Here is a 26,005-nt window from a genome sequence, read left to right as displayed (position 1 = left end):
AGCGTAAGCAGAAAGAAGGGAGTTCGCAAGGAAGATTTATGGCAAGTTCTGAGGCTGTGGACACTGGGAAGAGAGTGCCTGCTAAAATCTGCCACCGCAAATACAAAGAAAGCTTCAGATGTCAAATTCCCATGGTTTCTTGGGGCTGGTGAGGATGACAGAAGGACATGATTAAGAGCAGTGCAGTGGGAAGGAGCAATGTGGTTCTAGGCCCCAGCTTGCCTCTTTTGAGTGATTTAGACAAGTTTCCTCCCATTTCTGGACCTCAACCTGCACATCTGTAAAGTGAGACCAGATTCACTCATCAAATATTTGCACTCCTAGGATGAGCCTAACACGGCTGAGAACACAAGCAATATTTATGGAATTGACAGTTTGGAAAATTTTCTAAAGAACCTTCCAGCTCAAATATTCTATTTTAAGGACAGGGCTTAGTCTCAGACCTGGGTTCAAATTTGAGCTTTATAACATACTAGCTGGATGCTCACATCCAGCTGGATGCAACCTCTTAAATCTCAGCTTTCTCAACTAGAAAATGGGGATAACAGTTACTCTTTCCTAAGGTTGCTGTAAAGATTACAGAGTAGGTGTGAAGCGCTCCATGAGGAGTACTCAAGGCCGTCACTGACCAGGCACTTAGCACATGCCCTGTAGGAGCTCCACACTCTAGTGCGGGAGCCACTAGCCATATGTGGTCCATAAAATATATGGTCCATAAAATATACACTGGACATTGAAGACTTACTATGAATAAAGTAATTTTTATACTGATTGCATGATGAAATGATAATATTCTGGATATATGGGTTAAATAAAATATATCAAAATTAATTTCCCCCGTTTTTTACTTTTTTTAATGTGCTACAAAAAAATTTTGAATTGCATATGTGATTTATATTTCTCTTGGACAGCGCTGGTCTCCAAGAGACAAAAGCATACTTTGCTGTTCTTGCTAGTTTACATTGCAGTTGGGAAGATAATATCCACTCATGTATTCATACTCAAGAGAATGCCACGGTGGCTCCCAGGAAGTGGAAAGGAAGGGGGAAATCAGGTGGGTTGGGGTGGTTATAGAGAGCTTTAAGGAGGCGGTCAGTTGTGAGTATGGTGTGGGTGGACAGATGCATTCCCAGTGGGATGAACCAGACTGTGAGCTTCTTCAGGGAAGGGCCTATGAGTCTCCCACCGGGCCATGGATATGGCAGCTACTTGATGACTATTCATTCTTTGCAGGAGTTGGGGGTCCGGGGGGCAGAAGGGGAATACAGGAACAATGGAGAAGGAGAGTGAATACGGTGCGCTTATTTGTGAAGAGGCTGGTCCCACTGAACTGAGGGGCTGTGCACCTGAGAACAAGGAGGAGAGAGGTTGGCTAGACAGGGTGGCAGCTTAGCACTGATACAGTAGATGGTGAGGCCATCTTTGATCTTTCCTGGGTATCCAGGACTCATGCTCCCATGTGCAATCTTTCCCTAGTCACAGTGCGACTGTAATAAGACTGGCAACTAACAAATATGCCAGAACTTGTGCATACAAGGGAGCATTGTTCTGTAATGTAGGGACTTCTGCAGGCCTAAAGACTTATTCTAGCACATGCATTTCTCTCTCATCCATTCAAACATTTTCTGAGTCTCTACCTGGTACCCAGATCCCACACCAGGTATGGGTGCTATAGAGATAATTGAGACACCATCCCTGCCATCTCCTTGAGCAGGGGTTGGCAACTATAGCCCACAGGCCAAATCCAGCCCACTGCCTATTTTCGTAAACAGCATTTTATTAGAAGACAGCCACACCCATTCTTTTATGTATTGTCTGGCTGCTTTTGTGCTACAATGGCAGACTGAATAGTGTGACAGAGACTGTATAGCCTAAAAGCTTAAAATATTCACTATCTGTCCCTTTAAAGAAAATGTTTGCTGACCCCTGCCTTAGAGCAATAGACATGTAAGCAAACAATGACATTGTGACGTGATCAGAGTTCCAAGAGAGGGATGGGCACCAGTGGGAAGGAAGCGGGGGAGGTGTCAGAGGAGGTAATGCCCTAACTGTGCCTTGTTGGGAAGACAAGGGGTTAGGGAAGTGGAAAGGACCCACCTATAAGAAAAAACTCCATATGTGAATACACAGAGACAAAACAGTAAATTCTGGAAGATGGCTCTGGAAGGAACACAAACTTCAAGCAGGCCCTTGGTGCAGCCCACCAATCCCACTTCTATCCCCTAATCCCACCACTCTCCCTCTTTCCTGATGACTTCTTGATGCCTTCTCCTCTCTCATCACACCTCTACAGCCTCTGTTCACACTCAGCTGATGACTTCCTTCTTATTGCTCTGGGGAAATTAAGGCAATCACAAGAGAACCTCCACATGCTGCCACCACCACGGCCTCCCTCTTATCTGTAGCCTTGCCATCGACTCTGTATTCCCTCCACTCTACAGATGAATTGTCCATATCCCAACCAAGGACTGCCTACTGCTTGGGGATTAGATCCCTCCGTTCTTCCCTACTCAAGGACATAGTTCTTTCAATTATCCCTCATCAAGCCTGCATCATCAATTTCTCCCTCTCCATTAGCTCAATCTCAAGTGATTCAAACATGTTATATTACTACTCCCATCATGAAAACATCCCTTAACATCACAAGCCCCTCCAGCATCACTCTATTTCTCTGTTCCTTCACAGCACATTCATTTGAAAAGGTGCATACACGTGTTGCCTCCAATTCCTTTCTTCCCATTCTCTCTTGAATCTACTACTTCACTCAAGCTTTTGCCTCCATTCCTCAAAACTGTTCTCATTGTGGTCACCAATGACCTACTTATTGGTAGTCTGCTCATCAATTATTGATCCTCAGTCTACCCAGCCTAACAGCAGCATTTGACCTGGTGAATCATTCTCCCCTCTTCAATACACTTTCTTTACTGGCATGCAGAAATCTACTCTCTCCTAGATTTTCAGACAGTGCAGGTCTATTTGCTGATGACTCCCAAATATACATCTTTACCCTCAACTGCTCCCCTTAATTCCAGACTCATGGGTCCAACTGCCCACCAGACATCTCCACCTAGATGTCTTGCCTGCTCCATGACAGCCTTTCCCATCTTTGTAAATGACAACTTCATCCTTCCACTTGCTCAGGCCAAAAAGCCTTGGAATCATCCTTGACTCTTCCCTTTCATGCCCCACATCCAATCTGTCAGCAAATCTGTCAGTTCTACCTTCAAAATAAATCCTCAATCGTCTCACCAGCTCCCCCGCTCTGGTCCAAGTCCCTGGTCATCTCTCAGATGGATTACTGCAATAGACAACTAACCTGTCTCCCTGCTTCCACCTTCGCCTGCCCTCTATACAGCAGAAATCCTTTTAAAACCTAGGTCAGATATGTCAATCCCTTGCTTACCACCTCCCAGTGGCTTCCTGTCCTGGTCTCAAGCTTATGATGGCCTTCAAGGTTCCAGACTCTGCCTCTCCTGCTGCCTCTCCAACTCCCACCTCTCTCTGTGCTTACCTCCCCAGCAACACTGACTTTGCTTTTCAAACAAGCCAAGCACACTCCTGCCTCCGGGCCTCTTCTCTGCCTGCAATGTTCTCCCCTCAGATGTCCCACAGCTTGTACCCTCACCTCCTTAAGGTCTTTGCTCAAATGTCACCTTATTAGCAAGGTCTTCCCTGACTATCTTCATTCAAATAGCATGCTCTCCCCACATTTCCTATCTCCTTTATCTGCTTTATTTTTATTCACAGCATGTCTCATCATCTGCATAATATATATGATAATTATTTATTATTTCCACTACTAGAGTGTAAGCTCCTTGTGAGCAGGGGTTTTGTATCTTTCTTGTTTACCACTGTATCCACAGCACCCAGAACAATAAGTCCTCACGTAATATTTGATGAACGCATGAAGTATAAGTGGAAAAGAGTAGGAAGGTGGAGAGGCTAGAGAGGTAGATGGCTCGTGAAGAGACTGGAGGACACAATGCTAGGGACCTGGACGTGAATGGCGAGTCACTGCAGGTTGCCCAATTACCTTACCCCTTCACCCAGGTGGCTTATTTATCCTCCTGGTACTGCTCCCAGAACTGCTGACCTCCCACAAGCCTCCATCTTTATGCAGTGGAAGCCACACCCCTCCTTCCAGTTGAAGAACCTGGCTCTTTCTTTACCATCTGAATAGCTGGAGTGGTTCCTGAGTGCCTCATCCAATGGAAGGCAGTCTCCGAAGCATAGTGATCTGCTCCTGCCCGGCCCCCCACCTCCAACTGGAGTGGGGAGCTGGTCAGGGACAGGGAGGTTACCTGCCTTCAGGGTACCCTCCCTCTGTTCTGGCTGTCAGAGGCGAGTGGAGTCTGTGGGTGCCATAGGGATGAGGAGAGGGCTATCTCCTCAATGTGAGTCTGAGGCTGAATTCCCAGAAGCAGCAGAATCTGCCTTTTCTGGGTTCTGATGAGACATTCTGCAGTTGTGGTGTTAGGGCATTTTCATACTTGAAGAGCCTTTGGACATCATCCAGGGATTGGTCCAATCATCTCACTTCACAGGTAAAGAAACCGAGGCCCAGAGAGGGGCAGTGACCTGCCCAAAGACACTCAATGAGTTAGTGCCTGAGCCAGGACCGGAATCTGGGTCTGCCTCCTGCATCTCTTCACAACATGGGGCTTCCTGGATAATAGCGTTCTGTGGGTCCACTTCCTTTGGCCCCTCTTTCAGACCAGGCTGGGCGGTTTCAACAAAATGTTGATTCCTGAGTCTAGGACAGGCTGTCCTGTCACAGCCCGGGTAAGAAGTTTCCTCCTTTGGGCCTTAATCTCTGTGCCTGTACATAAGAGTTTCACCTTGATCCCTACATAGATGATGGAAATTAGAGGACAACTGTAATTGTAATGGCAACTCTGAAACACTTTTACACCAGGTACTTCAATTACTCGGCATCCCTCAGCAAAATGGTTTGCTAAGTCCCAGCTCTGTCACTGACCAGCTATGTTATCCTGGGAAAGTCACTAATCTATCCATCTACCCACCCATCCATCATTCACCAACATCCAAAAGAATTTGTGCTAGCTTATGATATTACATACAAAGTATGACCATTAAAAGACAAATAAAAGCTCAAAACCATGTTCAGGTAGAAATATAGAGAGATTATGGGGCAAAAAACAACCCCAAGCTAAGCATTGAACATGTATTGCTTTGGAAATTAAAAAAAAACTTAAGGACCTAAGCTGATACAGCTATTGCAATTTAGTTGTAGGCTTTCAAGTCCTTTCTGCTCCCTGGCCTCAGTTTCCTCATCTGTAAAATCATGGGGTTGAACTTAATGATCTAAGATCTATTGCAGCATCGTTAGATTCTGTGATTCTGTCGCAATAGCGGAATGGGGCAGAGTGTCCACTCTGAACTTCTCTTTCTTCCCATCCCCTTCTTCCCTAGTGGCAGCACAACAACTGACACACATACATACTTAAGCTGTTCCCTGAATTGAAGGGAATGAAATGAAGGGAATGAAGGGAACTTGTTTTTCCAAGTTCCCTGAATTGAAGGGAACGAACACAGCCCGGCATTAGCAGAAGCCACTCATCCAATGCATTCAACATTTACTGAGCTCATACCATAGGTAGGGCACAGTGCCAAGGCTATGGAGCTAAGCCAGATAAATCTGACAAAGATGCTATCCTCAAGGCATTTTCAAAGGCAACTGTAGTAAAGTCAGAAGCAGTGGGTTCTAAAGAGGGCAGAGATAAAGCCCTATGGAAGCCCAGACGATGGAGAGGCCATTTTTAACTGAAGGAATTTGGGAAGCTCTTGATGGAAATTGTTCAATAAGGCCTTGAAGGAGGGGCAGGATTTCTAAATCATGAAAGTAATCCATACACATAGTAATAACAATTCAAATGGTTCAGAAGTATACAAAACGACAGAAAGTAAAAGTTTCCCTCAGCCTCCCACCCCTAGTCCTAACCTGCAGAGGCAACTACCTCAGGTTACTTTAAAAAATACACTCAGAGATCTTGTTTGTGGCATCAACTTGGGCCAGTATCTCCTGCCCCTCCAGGATGTGTAATGAGTTCTTTGGCACTTGGGCACTTCTCTCTGTCTCTCCTGAGGAGACAAGACAGTGGGGCATAGATGTAGGCTCTGGAGCCAGACAACAGCGGTGCCAGTCTAGATGCTTCCATTTTCTAACTACATGACCCTGGGCAGGTTACTTCTCTGTACTTCAGTTTCCTTATCTGGAAAATGGGTACAAAAACAGCATCTAACTCACAGCATTGTTATGAGTTCAATAACATAAAAGGCTTAGAATAGTGACTGGGACTTAGTGGATATCCAATGAATGTTAATGTTCTCCCCAACATTCCAAGTTCGATTAGCTGTACCAATACTTTTTTACTATACAATACTTTTTTATGTCAAGGTTTAAACCATTTAGATTCTGTTCTGAAACTATATGAAGTTTTGTACACTTTGCAAATTGCTCACACAGTGAATCTAAAACTTGAAAACCTATAAGTAACATTTATATTATGATCATATTCACTGCAGAATCAGGTAGTATGATTAATTTATGACAGAAAGGGGATATAATACTATTTCACTAAACCTATGTTACTGGACAGAAAAGTTCAAGTATATAGTTTTCATGCCATATTTTAGTTTGCTACATGTTTTGTCCATGACTCCTTCCATAGATTTTTCTTTATCCTTCTGAGGTTTCTCATTGCCTTTTTTCTTATAGAAATTAGAAATATGTGTTTTTATTTTATGGTAAGATCATCAAAATTCCTAATTTTCCTGTTAAATGGTCAATTATGGACACATTACTCTATGGACCTGCTGCACAACTGTCATCCTGGCTTGTCTCCATTTTTTCCTCAGATCCTAAGTCTTCTTCTTTGTTGGATTCTTTTTATCTTTGTTGGAGTACATTCTCAAGTAATTTTCCTCAGTAAAATTGTGTGGAAAAGAAATTTTCTGAGTCTCTGTATGTCTAAACATGACATTATTTTACTTTATGCTCTCATTTTTCTCCTCCTACTTCTACACTATGGATTCCACCCCTGCCCTCCAATAAAATGATCTTGATATGTTAACCAGTGATCTCCTAATTGCCAAACCCAATGGACACTTTGAGTTCTACAACTTTCTGTAGAATTTGACATTGTTGATGACGCTCTGATTCTTAAAACTTTCCATTCTCTTGGTTTTTGGGACATGTACATTCTTTGGTCTTTTATTTCTCTTTTTTATTCCCTTTGAAGTTTTTCCTTCTCTTCAAAACCCTTCACAACTGATATTCTTCAATGTGCCATCTCTGTCCACTGATGGTCTTTCTCTACACGGGCTTTCTGAAATAGCTCATCTAGCCCTAGGGCTGCTGCCACCATCTATGTGTTGAAACAGAGCTCTAATTAAAGGTTGCGTAAGAATTTTAAAATTAGTATGTCCAAATCTTAATTCATTATCTTACCTCCATCCAAGGGCTATTTCCACTCTTGTAGTTTTAATTTTGGAGTCACCATCCACCCAAGTCTCCCTATTTAAGAACTACGGAGTCATTCTCAACCTTTCCCTGTTTCATATCTCCCAACCAGTTGCCAAATCTTCTCAAGTCTACATCAGAAATGTCTCTGAAACTTCATCATCTTCTCTACTCTCACAGCTACCTTAATTCAAACCCTCCTTATTTCTCACTTAGATTATGCAAACAGCCTCCTAACTGGTCCCTCTGCCCCCAGCCTCTCCCTCTCCAGGGTTCTGTTTTTAGCTTTTGTATCTGCTTACTCCATAAACTCTCCTGTTCATGATGATTTCAATGATGCCTACCTCACATCCTTGTCTCCAGCCCTGGACACTTCCCAGGCTTCAGATCCACATTTTGTTCTGCCCATAGGATATGTAGACACCCAGAGGAATAACAACCTCACATTTCTGAAATTCAACTCATCTCCTGCCACCAAAAGTCTCCCCCTAAAGTCTGCTTCTCAATTTTCACAAACTTTACCTACATTACCAAAGGGTATAACCCAAAGTTTTCTTAACCCTTTCCTCTTATCACTTTTTGTGATAGTGATAGTCTCGCCAATTCCATCACCTCAATAATCCAGAAATTCATCCCCTCTTTTTCCAACCCCACTGGCACTGCTTAAATCCTGGCCCTAAAATTTCTCAGCCGCATTACTACAACCTCCCCTAGTCAAGTTTCAATCCTCTCTCCCAGAATTCTCCACACTTCTTCCAAAGAATTCTTTTTTCTCTAGTATTTAAAAAAAAAGATGCATAATTTACATACAACAAAACACACATTATAAGTGTACAGTTTGATGGCTTTGAACAGAACCACCACCCCAATCAAGATAGAGTTTTTTTTTTCCATCGCCCCAGAAAGTTCCCTCGTGACTCTTTGTACTCAAGCCCCTGACACCCAGAGGCAACAGCTATCCTGATTTGCATTACCATAGATTAGTTTTGCCTGTTCTTGAACTAGATATAAATGAAGTCACATGATACAGATTATTTTGTGTCTGGATTCTTTAGCTCAACATAACTAGATCTATGAGATTCATCTAGGTTTTTGCATTTATCAGTAGTTTTCTCCCTTACAATGCTGAGTAGTATCCAATTGTATGGAAATACCACAATTTATTTTTCTATTCACCTGTTGATGGAAAATTGAGTTGTTTCCAGTTTTGGGTCTTATGAAAAAGCTGTCATGAACATTTTTGTATAAGTCTTTTTTGGACATATATTTTCAATCTTAGGTAAATATCTAGGAGTAGAATTGCCAGTTCGTGGGATAGGTGTATGTTTAACTTTATTAAAAACTGTCAGACAGATTTCCAAAGCGGTTATACTATTTTATAATCCCACCAGCCATGTACAAGAGTTCCAGTTGCCAAAAGAAGTCTTTTTAAAATGCAAATCTGTCATAATATTTTTCTACTTAAAACTCATCTCTGGCTCTTTCCAGATATGTTCCAATTCCACAAGAAAAGGCAAGGCCCTCCATTATCTGTGTTCCAATTGTCCAGACTCATCTCTTGCTATTTCTCCACACCCTCCCTTCACTCTAGTCATACCAACCCTCACTCAGTTCGCTCAACTCCTGATGTTCTTTCATATCTTTGTATAAGCCCTTCCCTCTGCCAGAATGCCATTTTCTTTCTCATTTGCATTGCTAATGCCTACTCATCTTTTCAGAAGTGTTTGCTGATTACTTCACACCTGCACCCACATCCCTATGCGTTAATTGCTGCTATTCTGTCCTCCCTTTACAGGGTATGACTCTATTATAATACTCTGCTCAAAGCATTAGAATACATTATTTTGTTCTCGCCTCCTGACTGGCTCCTGCAAGACACTCTCACTCCCTCCCTTCTTTCTACCACTGTTTAAAGATAGCCTACCACCAGATAGACACTATGCTGAGAGCTGTGCATACAGTGATGAGTAAAAACAGTTGTGGTCCCTGCTCCCATAGAGCTTACAGTAGAGTGGAAAAGTCAAGTAATTACCCTCATAAATGCAGAATTAGAAACTGAGTTCAGTGTTCTGAACAAAGGGAGTGATGAGTCTACAAATAAGTAAAAGAGGAATCTGTCCTAAATGGGGTAAAGGAGAGAGCATGGAAGGTTTCCCTGAGGAAATAATACTTGAACTGGGATCTGAAGGAGACATAGGAGTTAATTAGGTGAAATGTGTTCCCTCCTTATGGTGGGAGAGAACTTGGGACTGTTCAAGAAAATGAAATTAAGCTAGTGAAGCTGGAGAACAGAGGATCGGCCCCAAGTGACGGAAGAGAGTTGAGTAAGGGCCAGACCAGAAGTTGCTAAAGATTTGGTCACTATCTTGCTTGAGACAGAGGAGGAGGAGAACCGGTAGTATCATCTCTGCCAATAAGCCTGATGGTGCTCCATTATCCGCCATGGTACCCAGCACACGGTCATGCATAATAGGCATTTGTTGAATTAATAAATTTTAGAAGTGTTCAAGAAGTTTGACAGCTAAGGGAAAGACAGACTATGTGTATCCTGAGTGGGCTTCAGGGTTGAGGGAAAAATGTCTTTAAGAAAAGGCACAATTTGAGTTGAGGGAATAGAGCCACAGAGATCAAGAACTGAAATATGTAAATAGAGCTCTGGCATAGGTAGCAAGTGATGGAACCAAGAATACGAAGATTATTAGTTTTGAAAAAGAAGAATAATTCTTCCTTTGAGGTAAGAGAAAAGGGCAGGAAAATGGGGTAAGCTCTAGAGAAAAAACACAAACTGTTGGGAGAGACATTATTACAGTCACGTGGTTCAGGGGACATTTTCTGAATCTACATGGTGCTATCAGACTTTATCAACTGTGCCATGGATTCTGCCCATAATCATAGCGGGCAGATTTATGGAGTAGTGACCGTGCAACTGGCATGGTGCTGGAAGTTTCCACATAAATTACCCATCTTACTAAATTTTCACAATAATTTTTCAAAGTATATAGTTTTAGGCTCAATTTACAGATATTTTACAATTTACAGAACTTGGTCCAGAGGGGTTAAGAACCTAGCCCAAGTCTACACTGTCAGTGAGAGGCTGACCTAGAATTGGAACCAAAGTCCATCTGACTCTACCACAAGAAGCCAAGGCAACTTGGGAAACCTGGTCATTCGGTGCCCATCTCACAGATGTTTTCCACCAATATGGCTGGAACATCATCTTTAGTGAGCCTAGGCACAGTGCAAAGTGGTACAGGCAGTTTTTGCCTACACAGTAGGTTTAATTTGTATGATGTATCCCCCAGGGTCTCCTATGAGTAAATGAGGAATAAGAAGGCAGCTTGGGAACCTAGAATGTAATACTCTGCAACAATACATTATCTTCTTATTGAGATGGGAAGGATCAGAAAGAAACCAACACAAGTGCATCACAGGTCAATCTAACTAAAAGTGAGATTAATGACTTGTCCATAGTCAATGGCGTAGAAGAAGAGTACTGTGGAGACCTACTCTCCTGTGACCTTTTGAGCTCAGTGCACAAATGCCAAGATGGCAATAACTTGGGAGGTAACTAGGGTGATTATGTGTGGAGCAGCCCTTTGAAGAGAAACCTATTCCAACAAGAGAAAAGGAGTCTTTGGAATAATCACCAGTGTCCATGAAAAACTACAAAGCTGTGAAGGCCCTGGTCCAGGACACAGGTGGCCACACCAGCAGAGGACATCAGGTGATGTGGGAATCAGCATCTTCTATAGAGAACAGTACTGCTGGGGTGATCTCATTTACAGGAGGGCAGGAGAGCCAACGGGCAGGTAGTTTTTCTCAGTTTGGAATGGAATTTAATAGACCTTTAGGAATCTTAACAGGAGACATCATTGTGTATCACTGCTGCCACCAGATAGGGTGGCCTCTTGATTATTATCAAACTTCTTTATGCTATCTTAGAGCTCTTATACTTACAAAATGGGGCCTACTTAGTCTGTGCTGTAGTTGACTCATACTGATTTAGCATAATTCCAAGACTCACTTCCAACTTAGCATCTTTTCCAACTTTAGGAGATGTAGTAGACTGAACAGTGTTCCCCACCCCCTTACCCCCAAATTCATGTCCACTCGGAACCTCAGAACATGACTTTATTTAGAAATAGGTCTTTGTAATTAGTTAAGATGGGGTCATACTGGATTAGGGTGGGCTCTAAATCCAACGACAAGTGTCCTTATAACAGACAGAAAAGGAGAAGATATAGAGGAGAAGGCCATGTGAAGACGGAGGCAGAGACTGGAGTGATGCTGCCACAAGCCAAGGAATGCTTAGGGCCACCAGAAGAGGCAAGGAAGGATTCTCCCCTAGAGCCTTTGGAGGGAATGTAGCCATGCTGCCACCTTGATCTTAGACTTTTGGCTTCCAGAACTATGAGAAAATACATGTCTACTGTTATAAGCCATTCAGTTTGTGGTACCTTATTATAGCAGCCCTAGGAAACAAATTCAGGAGCTGAGGTTGTTCTTTGTAAAGGGGCACACTGAGAAGCTCTTCAGCCTCTAGCCACCGCTTAGTTCACCCCCATATATAAGTGCCAAGAAAAAAATGTCTGCTGAATAAATACATTTCCCAGATTTTGAATTAAGGGCAAAGCGTGATGTCCCCTGAGGTAGCATGGAGGGATCAATGATAACGTCAGATAGCATCTGAAAGACTCAAAGGCTTATATCAAAAAGTCTCATCACGTGGCTTTAGCATGGAAAATTTACTAAGTGTCAGGATGTGGCCTCTAGTTTTGTTAATCTCAAGGTTGAGTCAACCTTAGCATGATTAGCTAAATCATGCTAATCAAACTCACAAGAAATAAAAACTAGGTTGCAAATATATTCATCTGTATGTATGCAAGGAAGAGAGAAATCTTCTCTTCCAGTATCCAAAATGCTCATGTTCACTAACAGGGGCCCAGAGTCAGCACATCTGGAAGCTGATCAGTGACTGTAAGTTGTACGGAATCAATGTAAGGAGGCAGGGCACCATCCAGCAAGCAAAGAGGTGGAGACTCCATCCAGGCCACGGAGAAGCCCAGTGACCTTCCCTGTACCACAATGTCTTTGTCTCCAGCACCATGAAGTTCAGACCTGCCAGTTTGTGGCATTCACTGCAACTTTCTGGTTCTCTGGCTTTTCTTCTCTATGTTCTGGCGTCAACTGCCCTATTTCCACCCACACAGCTTTTTTCCAAACAGTGTGTTAAAGAACTTATTACATTTAAACTTGCTAAATTACAGTTATGTTCTGGACTTACCTCCCTAAGATCACAAAGCAGGCCACCTTAACTAAAGTACTGGGTTCTGTCAAATCCATAATTACAACTAGTTTATTCCCATAATAACAATACCATCTGGATTGGTTTCCTGTGGCTGCTGTAACAAATTACCACAAATTTCATGGTTTAACAGAATACAAATTTATTCTTTCACAGTTCTGGAGGCCAAGGGTCCAAAATCAAGGTGTCGGTAGGGCCATGCTCCCCGACAGCTCTGTTCCTTGCCTCTTCCAGCTTCTGGTGTTCCTTGGTTTGTGGCCACATCACTACAATCTCTACCTCCATGGTCACACTGCCACTTCCTCCTCTTTTATGTGTGTCTAATCTGTCTCTGTCTCTCTCTTTTATAAGGACACTTGTGATGGTATTTTCAGCCCACTGATAGTCCAGAACTATGTCCTCATCTCAAGATCCTTAACTTAATCACATCTGCAAAGACCCTTTTTCCAAATAAGGTAATATTCACATGTTCCTGGGATTTGATGTGGATATCTTTAGGGAGCCATCTTGGGGCCTACCACACCACCACTTGTGGATTTTGAGGACTGGGACCTATCTGTCTTGATATATCTTCAGTGTTTTGCACATGAATGAGACTGAATAGATAAATTAAGGCAATTTTATTTCCAAATTCTAAGGCACCTCACTACCACTATATACTATCAACATTCCTCTAAAAGGTAATTCAAAACCTTTATACCACGTGCCTCTCAAGCACAGGCCAACATGAATGGGTTTCAAATGTACGTGATTCAATGTGAATTACCACTGACAACAAAGCCGTCTCTTTAGGCCAACCTAGCAGCATAAATTGTAATCACAATCAGCATCATCTTTGACTATGATATCAAATACATTGCATAATTATCTTTTGACCTACCTATTCAAATCCTTTCTACCTTTTGAGGCCCAGCTAATGCCCCACCTTCCCAGGAACATTCCATGACATTTTCTTACCCTTGACACCTTCTCACGATCCTACCTTCCATTGAGTTCTTCCTGCCCTGCGCATGGGACTCATTTCTGCCTAGGACTTGGTAAACTCTTCCTGAGTAGGGTTTTCTTTCTCAAATAAGACTCAATGCATATAATATAGTAGATTGCTGGAATTTTGTTACATAATTGTTGGTTGATGAATGTAAGGGAAACTATGATTGTTAAAGTACAGATCAGAGTCCAGACCAAAACAAGACTGTGCTCTGTTCTGAGGCAGGAAAGAACACCTGCTTGCTTGGAGGGTGCAAGAGAAGAGCAAATATTCATTCTGTGTCAAGTGATTTAAAAAATTAGATGAGGATGAGATGTTTACCGTTTGGCTAGAAGGGAAATTTCTCTTGTATAACTAGTAACTGGTAAGACAGTCAGGAAATGAGGTGATTTTCTATCAAGAAATAAGGCACGGATTTTTCATGAAGGAAAGTTAGAGAGTCCCAAAAGTCTTCTTCTCCTCACTGACAGAATTTGGTGAAGAATCTGTGTAGACAAAATATAACCTCAATTTTAAAATGTACGTGAATAAATGAGAAAAGAACCGTAACAATCAAAAAACTCAGATCTGACATTCCTATACACCTCAAATCTCAGACTCCTAACCTGTTCTGAGGATAAGGGCTGTGGTGTGACTCATTTTTGGTCACCTTCAGTTCCTAGAAGAGTGTGAGGCACATAGAAAGTCTTTGATAAATGTCAGCTGAATTAATCAAGCAATAAAATGAAGGAAAACTGCCTGATTCAGGAGTCCCTAACATTATCAGTTAGACATAGACCCTGGCAACTGGAGCCGCATCTCAAATACAAGCCATGACCTTCATGTTGCTAAATATAATGCTCCACCTCCTAGCTGCATTAGACACAACTGATAATTCATTCCTCATTCTTGAAACACTTTGTTCTCTCGGCCTACAGGAGACCACACCATCTGATTTTTCTCTCCCCTCGTTGGATGTTCCTTCTCAGTTTCCTTCCTGGGTCCTCCTCCTCCTCTTGACCTCTAAATGTTGACATGCCCCAGGGCTCATTACTCAGACCTCTTATCTTATCTATCTGTCCTCTCTGCCAGGGCCTACATGAGCTCATTCAATGTGAGGGCTTAAAATATCATCCACACATGCTGTATCCAAAATTTCTGTCTCTGGCCCCATCCTTTCCCCTGAACTCCAGACTTGCATATCCATCTGCCTACTTGACATCATCAATTACACATCTATTAGATATAAATCTTAACATGATTGAAACAGAACTCTTCATTTTCCCTCAGCTAAAATCTAATCCTCATCCATCTCCACCTCAGGAAATGGCAATTTCATCCTTTCAGTTGCTCAGGCCAAAAACTTTGAAGTCAATCTTGACTCTTTTCTTTTTCTCCCACCCCACATCCAATCTATCAGCAAATCCTATCAGCTGTACCTTCGAAATATATCCAGAATCCAACCACTTGCCCCACTTCCACTGAGAGCCCTCTGATCCAGGCCAGCCTCATCTCTCACCTGGGTGACTGAAAGAGACTCCTCACTGCTCTCTGGTTTCCTCTCCTACCTGCTGCAGTCTATCTCTATACAGCAGCCAAGTGAAACTTCTAAAACAAACTAAATCATGTCATTCCTCTGTCCTCAACTATCCAAAGGTATCCCAGTAAATTTTAAATGAAATCCAAGTCTTCACTATGGTATACAAAGACTCTCCAAGCTATCTCCCTTTCCAGTTTTATTTCCTATTCCCTTAATCACAGCACTCTCGTTACACAGGCTTCCTTGCTGTCCTCAGCAAGTTATTAAACTGAAAATACAATACTTTAAAATATAAAGAAGAAATTTGTGACATTAAAAACACAAAATGCGTATGGAGGGTATGGAGCTGTAAAGGAGCAGAGTTTTTGTGTTCAATGGGTAGAGAATTTCAGATTTGCAAGATGAATAGTACTGGACATGGATGGTGGTGATGGCTGCACAACAATGTGAATGTACTTAATGTCACTGAACTGTACACTTAAAAGTGGTTAAAATGGTAAATTTTATGTTACATGTATTTACTATAATTAAAAATAATAATTAAAATATCATTTATATATGCATAACATAGACTTGTTATGTTATCCTTTTAGACTAAAGGATAGGCACAAAAGGTTAGTAATAATTATCTATAGGTAGTAGAATTACAGACGACTTTTTTTCTTACTGCAAAAAAGTACTTCCAATTTATATATTACTTATGTGTGATTTTTAATGTATTACTTACATAATAAAAATATAGAAAAAGCTATGTATAAAATCTATACCTAGTATGGGCTTCATTATGACCAGAAGGACCTTTTCCTTTGTCTCAAACTCTCCATGATTTAACTCCTGCCTAGGTAGCAAACAGAATCTTCTGTTGGGATTTCCAATGGTATCAGCGGCCAGTCCCTTCCCAGGAGGACTCTTGGGTGCATCTTGGACCCTTCCCATCTAGGACCTCCCAGGAGCCTATGTGGCCCATGATACATCATCTTATGCAAATGTTAGTTTTTAGAAATTAGATTCTAAGATTGCACAATGATGGAAAAGTTAATCAAAATTAAACTTTTCTGTCTTTCTTTTTAGTTTGTTGGCTCTAATAACAATAATATTAACTAATACTTGCTACGTGCCAGGCCCTGTTCTAATTATTTTCCACTTTTTAATCATTTAATGTTTTGACAGCAGCCTGGAGGGAGAAAGATGCCATTATCATCACTCCTATTTTACAAATGGGGAGCTGAACACAAAGCCAAAAGCTTGAAAGTGGAGGAGCTGGGACTGGAACGCAGCCTGACCGGTTCCAGAAGATGGCACCAATGAGCAAGCTATAGACTCAGTCTGATCCTTTGTGATCCACCCTGAGAGGCAACTGTAGCTCAGAGAGGTCAGGTGACTTGAGCAAAGATACACAGCTGGTGCGTGGTACAGTCAGGATTCAAACTCATCCATTTAGATTCAAAGATGGTGCTCATTCCACTGGACTACCTAGCTTAGTCTCCTAAGAAGGATGGATTATCTTTTATTGAGTGTCTGCTCAGTGTCAGGCACTGTGCTATGTGTCTTTATATATCTTGTCTGCAAATTTTTTATCTCCATCTGTTGAGAAGAGTGATCTGTGTCTTCTCTCCTTGACCCTAGACAGATTCTGTGATTCAACCAAGAGTACAGCAGAAGTCACGCTCTAGGACGTCCAGTGCTAGGTCATAAAAGGTCATGTATCTTCTGCCTGGTTCTTTTGAGAGGCTTGCTCTGGAGGAAGCAAAAAGTCTGACTACCCTGAGACTGACATCCTGGAAAGGCCATGTGGAGGCACTTCAGTCAACAGCCCCAGCTGAACTCCCACCACATGGGTGAACCAGCTTGGATGTCTGGCCCAGTTGAGCCTTCAGATGTCTGCAGCAACATCCGACTACAACCACGCAAAAGACCTCTAGGGATGAGCCATCCAACCAGGCCTGTCCCAGATTCCTGACCTACAAAATTATGAGCAAAATAGAATGGTTGCTTTAAACTAAATTTTGGGATAATTTGTTATACAGCAATAATAACTGTAACATCCCATTTGAGAAATATTAGCCCGATTGGGATATTAAAAAGATATGAAAAACAAAATAAAATAAAACTTACACTTAGCATGGTGATAGTATTTAAGTACATACAAAATCTGGAAATTAAGCATATGTGTCACTAGCTATGGGCCACAAACTTCCCATTGAGTGTCATCAATTTTAACAAACACATCTCCTCAGGAACTGGACAAGAGGCCTTTAATCTAAATATAGGAGCATTCAGGTTTTCAAATGCAGACTCGGTTAAAAATGTGGATGCTACCTGTCTGACACAGGCCAATCACGCTACAGATGAACAAGCTTTCACAAAAACTCTGAATATCTCTAAACTGTGTCATTTGATAATGCAGTATCTTTTGACACAGACCAAGCTACAGAGCCGCCTACAGTGTATAATTAAGGGTTTCAGATGTACTAAGGTTTTCTCCTGCCAAATGCCATTCATCTATGCTTGACTCTTCCAACAAATGTAACCAAAGTACAATTTGTAAAGCAAGCTCACTGTGTGAATTATTTTGTCCTGCTGGTTTAAGGCACTGCACGGTTCAGAGTAGAGAAATTATTCCAGGATCCCTAAACCACAAAGCCCAATCCCATCACTTGACAGGGAAGGATGCCAGGACCCAGAAGAGTAAAACAACTTGTCGAAAGTTACACTCCTAGTTTGTGGAACAGTTACGGCTGAACTCCAGGAATCCTGATGCCTTAGTCTGATGCTTCTTTTCAAAACTTGGAATAATATCTTTGGAAAAAGAGAGGAACAATTAATAGTCTGTGGTTATAAATAAAAATAACTTCATTTCTCTATAACCTTTGTCTTCAAACAGGTTCCATAGCTTTCAGGTTACTCACACTTTCAAGAACCACCTCATTTCAGCAATTGAGACTAATTTTCAGGCATTTAAAAAAACTTGTCTACTCTAACTCAAGTCTCCAATCTCACATCCAGCTCAAAGCTCCTCTCCTCTTCTGATTTAGACTGACCCACAGCTCAAGGTTTTGCAATGGGGTAGAGGACAAAATCAGCTTTCTCTTCTCCTCCCCTTCCTCCACTGCTTCTGGCATCCCAGCGTCAGTGGTGGGCCAGAGCAGGGGTGGGGTGCAAGGGACTGGAATAAAAGGGCTAAAGTCTTCACACTTGGTGGTTTACAGATTTCCCTTGGCTGATGTCATTCTCTGGGTTGGTGTCCAAATGCTAAATGTTCTGTGAGATGCAGCTATGGCTTCTCAAGAGGCCTTATGGGAACCTCCATAGGATCTGAGTCAGGAGCACCAAACTGAGAGGTGCTCTGGTCACATTCTCCTTTGGCTGTGAGGAAACAATCCTCCCCCTGTCCCCATCAGGAGAGGTAGGGACAAACCACTGTACTCTCTCTCATACTCTACCCAGTGAATCAATCCTCACTGAATGTCTAGTCTTTTCTTCACACAGGCTACATAGGTGGGTGATGGTGGCAAAACAGGTTCAACCACCTTTGTATAAACCTTGCGGGGTTGGGCCTGGCTATCTCCCTTTAGAAGGTAAGGATACTTACCACCTAGCATCTTCACAAAATAACCCATTCAACATCCTGTTACAGGAGTCCTGAATGTTGTTTGCATGGAGGAGCTACTTCTGACTTTTGGAAAGCCTTGAAATTATACAAAGCAGCAGTAGCTGCTGGGAAGATCCTGGGAAGAGAAAGGGATCTATCCATGGACTGCTGAGAAAAGGAGGGGCTGCCTCCAAAGACAAATGCTTTCACCCTATGGAATGTCAAGAATTCTGACAAAAAGTCTCTGAGGGGAGCTACTTCCTTGGGACAAACTAGACTGAGTGTGTCAGGATAGACAAAATCCCAGCTCTGCCCTTCACCTACTTTGTGGCACTGACTGAGCCCTTTCCTTCTTCTGGGTTCCAGGTTCCCTATTTGTTAAAGGGGGGGATGGTGAACATTCACCATTTTTGGCTGCCTAGCATTGGAATACCCTCTCTATTTGGAGGAATCCCAAGATGGGTGGTGGGCAAGCTCCCTCTTCCCCATCATGGAAACCCAAGAGGGGACCATATATTCTCTCTCCCTATCTCTTCCCTGTAGCTACAGCATGGAAATGTGACCTGGACTAAGCCAAGGACTTTGAATCCTTAATAAGAATGCAAATGTCTAGCTGTAGTGGAATGAGATGTCTAGGGATATGACAGTGAATGTTGACTCGGAGCAGTTAGCCCAGAGCAGTAAAGGAGTTCCTAGTGCCCAGGGTTCTCTAGCTGACAACTCTGCATATTTTCTGAGCCTGGCTCTTCAGTCCCCTATGATTCTGCAGAAATGTCATGTTCTTCTGTCACAGTTATTTTAGCTTGGCTCACAGAAGTCATTTCAGTCCCTTTATCCCCTGTCGCCTTTGGTTCTAGAGGCTAGAAAGAAAACTATTTGAATTCCCAGACTCCTTTACCTTAAGAAGTGGTTTTGAGGAGTGACATCAGCATCATGGTGGAGTGAGGTCTCTCAGAAATCTTTCCCCTCCAACATACAACAAAAAAAATCCATAATCCAACAGAGGACATGCAAACACAACACAAAAAACGTTGGAGAGACCCACGCAGCCATATGACAGAGAGACGGAAGCCCCCCTCAAAGGAGGTGGAATGGGCTAAGAGAAATCTTCGTCCCCTCCCCTTAAAGACTGCAATCCAGGATGTGGGAGGCCTCCAAGGAGGAAGGTATGGGGGAGGGGACATTCGTTCATGGGAACATCAAGGACTCCCAAGGGCCCTTGCAGCCTAGAGGGAAGCCCTCTACAGGGAGGAAAGCTTTCGTGGGGGGTGACCTTATCAAGCCAACACCCCAACAGAGCAGAGGGACAAAACCCTGAGAACATGCAGGAGACAGCGCCCTTCCCCCAACCCACTCGGTGTGCCTCCAGCCCCTGGGATTTGGGCTGAAAGCAGAGGGCTCAGAATATGGGTCTCTTGAGCCCCTTCCAGTGGTGAAAATCAGTAAATGCGACCAAATAATGCCAGGGTGCAAAAGAACAGAACTCCTTCTAGCAATATCAAACACTATATTAGATTTCCAGGCCAGAGAGAAAATGAAAAGTACCCAAAAATCAGTCCTGAGGATGCAGAAATATGTAACCTAAATGACAAAGAATTCAAAGCAGCTATCATCAAAAAACTCAATGAGGTAAAAGAGAATGTAGAGAAACAATTCAATGAGTTCAGGAGCTACATCACAAAAGAGATTGAACAATAAAGAAGAATCAATCAGAAATATTAGAGATGAATGACAAAATGGAAGAAATAAAGCAAAATATGGACTCCCTGAATGCTTGAGCAGACACCATAGAGGAGCATATCAGCCTAATCAAAGACAGACATGTTGAAATGCTCCAGATAGAGGAGGAGAGAAAACTAAGACTAAAAAGAAATGAAGAAAGTCTCCAAGAAATATCTGACTCAATGAGGAAATGCAACATAAGAATTATAGGTATTCAAGAAGGAGAAAACAAGGAGAATGAAGTAGAGAGTTTGTTCAAAAAAATAATAGCAGGGAACTTCCAAAACCTAGGGAAGGAAATCCATGTGGAAGAGGCTGCCAGGTCTCATAAATTTGTAAATGTAAAAGGACCTACTGAAAGGCATATAGTAGTGGAACTGGCAAAACTGAATGACAAAGAAAGAATACTAAGGGTAGCAAGGAAGAAGAAAATAATCTACAAAGGAACCCCGATGAGGTTTTCAGCAGATTTCTCTGCAGAAAGCCTACAGGCTAGGAGAGACTGGAATGCCATATTCAAATCATTGAAGGATAAAAACTTTCAGCCAAGAATACTCTATCCAGTGAAAATATCCTTCAGATATGATGGAGAATTAAAAACTTTCCCAAACAAACATAAGCTAAGGGAGTTCATAGCCACGAGAAACACCCACACAAGAAATCATTGAGAAGGCCCTCACACCAGAAACAGAAACGGGGAAAGCGGTTACAAAGCACAGAGTAAGGAGATAAATAGGTAGACAGAATTAGAGCAGGATAGCAAATACTCAAGTATAGTATTAAAGACAAAGGGAGGAAAGCCAAAAACAAAGATAATCTTGTCATTTTAACCAAGAACTCATAACACAAGATGGAATAAGATGTGAGAAAAACAACTTAGGAGGGGAAGAGGACAGGGAGTGAATTGGTTTAGGCTAAGGAAATTAGAGGCCATCAGAAAATGGACTATGTTATGTATGAGATTTTGAATACAGACCTCACGGTAATCACTAAACAAAAAAGCAGAACAGAGACACAAATAACAAATAAGGAGAAAACAAAAAAACACAACATAAAAAAGTACACAACTCGATTAGTAGACCAAACTACACAGAACAAGAAACAAAGGAAATGCAGGAGAACTGGAAAACGAGGGATAAAATGGCAGCATTAAGCTCTCATGTATCAATAATCACCCTAAACATAAAGGTAGTGAATTCTCTAATAAAAACACACAGAGTTGCAAGATGGATTAATGAACAAGATCCAAAAATATGCTGCCTCCAGGAAACACACCTCAGCTCCAATGACAAACACAGGCTAGGGTCAGAGTGAAAGGATGGAAGACGATACTCAAAGCTAATGGCAAACAAAAGAAAGCAGGTGTACCAATACTTCTATCAGACACAGTAGACTTCAAGGTAAGACAGGCAAAGAGAGACAAAGAGGGCCAATATATAATGATCAAAGGGACATTCCATCAAGAAGAAATAACACTTATAAATATCTAAGCACCTTACACAGGAGCACCAAAATACATAAAGCAACTATTAACAAGTCTAAAAGAAGACATTAACAATAACAGAATAATAGTAGGGGACCTCAACAGTCCAGTCATGTTAATGGATAGATCATCTAGACAGAAAATCAACAAGGAAACAGTAGAATTAAGTGAAAAGCTACACCAGATGGACTTAACAGACATATATAAAACACTCCATACAAAAACAGCAGAATACACATTCTTCTCAAGTGTGCACGGAACATTCTCAAGAATAGGCCATATGTTGGGAAACAAGGCAAGCCTCAATAAATTCAAGAAACTGAAATAATAAAAACCATCTTTTCTAATGACAATGCTATAAAGCTAGAAATTAATTACAAGAAAAAAAGCTGAGAAAAGGACAAAGATGTGGAGACTAAACAACACGCTATTGAACAACCAATGGATCATTGAAAAAATTAAACAAGAAATCAAAAAATATATGGAGACAAATGAAAATGAAAACATACCACACCAACTCATATGGGATGCAGGAAAAGCCATATTGAGAGGGAAATTCATCACAATACAGGCTCACCTTAACAAGTAAGAAAAAGCCAAATAACCAATTTCAAACTATAACTAACTGAATTAGAGAAAGAAGAATAAACAAAGCCCAAAGTCAGCAGAACAAGAGAAATAATAAAAATCAGAGAAGAAATAAATGCTATTGAAACAAAAAAGGCAGTAGGAAGGATCAATGAAACAAAGAGTTGGTTCTTTGAGAAGATAAATAAAATTGACAAACCCCTAGCCAGAATTACAAAGAAAAAAAGAGAGAAAGCTCAGATAAATAAAATTACAAATGAAAGAGGATAAATAACAATGGATACCACAGAAATACAATGGATTATAAGGGAATACTAAGGAAAACTATATTCCAACAAAATGGACAATCTAGAGGAAATGGATAAATTCTTAGACTCTTACAACCTCCCAAAGCTGAAGCAACAAGAGATAGAGAATCTGAATAGACCAATCACAAGTAAAGAGATTGAAACAGTAATCAAAAGCATCCCGCAAAATAAAAGCCCACGACCAGACGGCTTCCCTGGGGAATTCTACCAAACTTTCAGAGAGGATTTAATACCTATCCTTCTCAAGCTATTCCAAAAAATTAGGGAAGATGGAACACTTCCTAACACATTGTCTGAGGCCAACATCACTCTGATACCAAAGCCTGATAAGGACAACACAAAAAGTGAAAACTACAGGACAATATCGCTGATGAACATAGATGCAAAAATCCTCAACAAAATATTGGCAACCCGAATTCAGCAATACATCAAAAAGTTCACACCTCATGATCAAGTGGGATTTATACCAGGGACGCAGGGATGGATCAACATATGCAAATCAATCAATGTGTTAAACCACATTAACAAAATGAGTAATAAACCACATGATCATCTCAATGGATGCAAAGAAAGCATTTGACAAGATCCAACAGCCATTTAGGATAAAAACTCTGAACAAAATGGGGATAGAAGGGAACTACCTCAACATAATAAAGGCCACATATGGCAAAACCACAGTCAACATTATACTCAATGGGGAAAAACTGAATGCCATCCCTCTGAGAACAGGATCAAGACAAGCATGCCCACTCTCACCACCCTTATTGAACATAGTCCTGGAGGTTTTGCCAGAGCAATTAGACAAGAGAAAGGAATAAAAGGAATCCAAATAGGGAGCGAAGAAGTGAAACTCTCACTGTTGGCAGATGACATGATCTTATATATAGAAAATCCTAAAGAATCCATCAGAAAACTATTAGAAATAACAACTACAGTAAAGTTGTGGGGTACAAAATCAACTTACAAAACTCAACTGCATTTCTACACTCTAATGGGGGAAAGCTTTTGCGTGGGGGGGACCCCATTAAGCCAGGGCCCCAGGAAACCAGAGAGCAAGAGCTGATCGGAATCCAGGTCTGTGCGTGAGAGAAAGTGCCCATCCTCCCCCAACCCGAGCTGTTCGCCACCATTACGGCTGAAGGCAGAAGGCTCAGAACGTGCTGCTCTCAACCCCCATCTAGTGGCGACAGGCTGTAACTGCAAGCGAATAATACCATTATGTGCAAAAACTGCTCCTCCACCATCCAGCAATTTATAAAAGCTCCAGACCCGAAGGAAAACAATAAAAACACAGAAGTATGTCCTGAGGACTTGGAAATAGGTAAATTGAGTGACAATGAATTCAGAGTAGCTATCATCAAAAAACTCAATGAGGTAAAGGGAAATATAGAGAAACAAGTCAACGAATTCTGGAGTTACTTCACAAAAAAGATTGAAACTATAAAGAAGAATTAACCAGAAATGCTAGAGATGAAAAATACAATGGATCAGATAAAACACAATACAGATTCCCTGAATGCCCGTGTGGACACCATAGAGCAGCAAATTAGCATAATCGAAGATAGACAGGTTGAATGGCTCGAGACAAAGCAGAAAGAGAACTAAGAATTAAAAAAACTGAAGGAAATCTCCAAGAAATAGTGGACTCAAGGAGAAATTGCAACTTAAGAATAATCAGAATTCCCGAGGGTGTGGAAAAGGAAAATGGAGCAGAAAGTGTGCTCAAAGAAATAATAGAAGAGAACTTCCCAAATCTAGGGATCGAGAGAGAAATGTGCATGGAGGACACCTTCAGATCTCTGAGATTTGTCAATGTAAAAAGACCTACTGCAAGGCATATAGTAGTAAAAATGGCAAAAATGAATGACAAAGAAAGAATACTCAGGGCAGCAAGGCAGAAGAAAATAACCTAGAAGGAACCCCTATCAGACTTTCAGCGGATTTCTCTACAGGAACTTTACAAGCTAGGAGAGACTGGAGTGACATATTCCAAACTTTAAAGGATAAAAATCTTTAGCCAAGAATACTCTATCCAGCAAAAATATCCTTCAGATATGAGGGAGAAATTAAATCTTTTCCAGAAAAACAAAACCTAAGGGACTTCGTAGCCACAAGACCTCCACTACAAGAAATTCTCAAGAAGGCTCTCATACCTGAAAAAAGAAAAAAAGGGAGAAAGGGGTCACAAATCACAGAGTAGGGAGACACATAGATAGAATCAGAATAGGATAGCAAATACTGAACTATAGCATTAGGATAAAGGGAACAAAATCACCAAAGCAAAGACAATCCTGTCACTCTAACCACAAACTCACAACACAAGTTGGAATAAGAGATGAAAATAATAATTTAGGAGGGGAGGAGGAAAGGAACTGAATCAGTTTAGGCTAAGGAAGTAAGAGACCACCAGAAAATGGACTATGTTATACACGAGATTCTGAGCGCAAACTTCAGGGTAGCCACTAACCTAAAAAACAGAACAGAGACAAAAACGTAAATAAGGAAAAATCTAAGAAACCCAGCATAAGACATTGCAGAAGTCAATGGGTAGGGTAAAACACACAGGACAAGGAACAAAGGAAACACAGGAAAACCGGAAAACAAGCAACAGAATGACAGCATTAAGCCCTCATGCATCAATAATCACCCTTAATATAAATGGATTGAACTCTCCAATAAAAAGACAAAGAGTGGCAAAATGGATTAAAGAACAAGATCCAACAATTTGTTGCCTCCAGGAAACACACCTCAGCTCCAAGGACAAACACAGGCTCTGAGTGAACTTCAAACAAAAGAAAGCAGGTGTCGCAATACTTATATCAGACAAAACAGACTTCACGATAAGACAGGTAAAGACAGACATAGAGGGCCAATATATAATGATCAAAGGGACACTTCATCAAGAAGAAATAACGCTTATAAATATCTACTCACCCAACACAGGAGCACCAAAGTTCATAAAGCAACTATTAACAGACCTAAAGGAAGATGTTAAAAACAACACAATAATAGTAGGG

The 26,005-nt window shown here is 41.4% G+C and overlaps 1 protein-coding gene across 10 annotated transcripts in view; it reads right to left on the bottom strand.

Annotated features, from left to right (window-relative positions):
• Positions 1-26,005, bottom strand: part of TMEM266 (transmembrane protein 266) — a 134,869-nt gene that overhangs the window by 93,611 nt on the left and 15,253 nt on the right. The window contains exon 1 of one of the 10 annotated variants that reach the window (XM_070232903.1): positions 14,098-14,236. The exons of the other annotated variants lie outside the window; for them this stretch is intronic. The gene's annotated coding sequence lies outside the window, so the exon portion shown is untranslated. Of the gene's footprint in view, positions 1-14,097; positions 14,237-26,005 lie in introns of those variants that run through there. 10 annotated transcript variants of the gene reach the window in all.

This window comes from Equus caballus, chromosome 1, assembly GCF_041296265.1.
Source record: "Equus caballus isolate H_3958 breed thoroughbred chromosome 1, TB-T2T, whole genome shotgun sequence".
Lineage (NCBI taxonomy): Eukaryota > Metazoa > Chordata > Mammalia > Perissodactyla > Equidae > Equus > Equus caballus.
The sequence above is the reverse complement of the archived record's forward strand: the minus strand, read 5'-3'. Positions and strand labels throughout refer to the sequence as shown.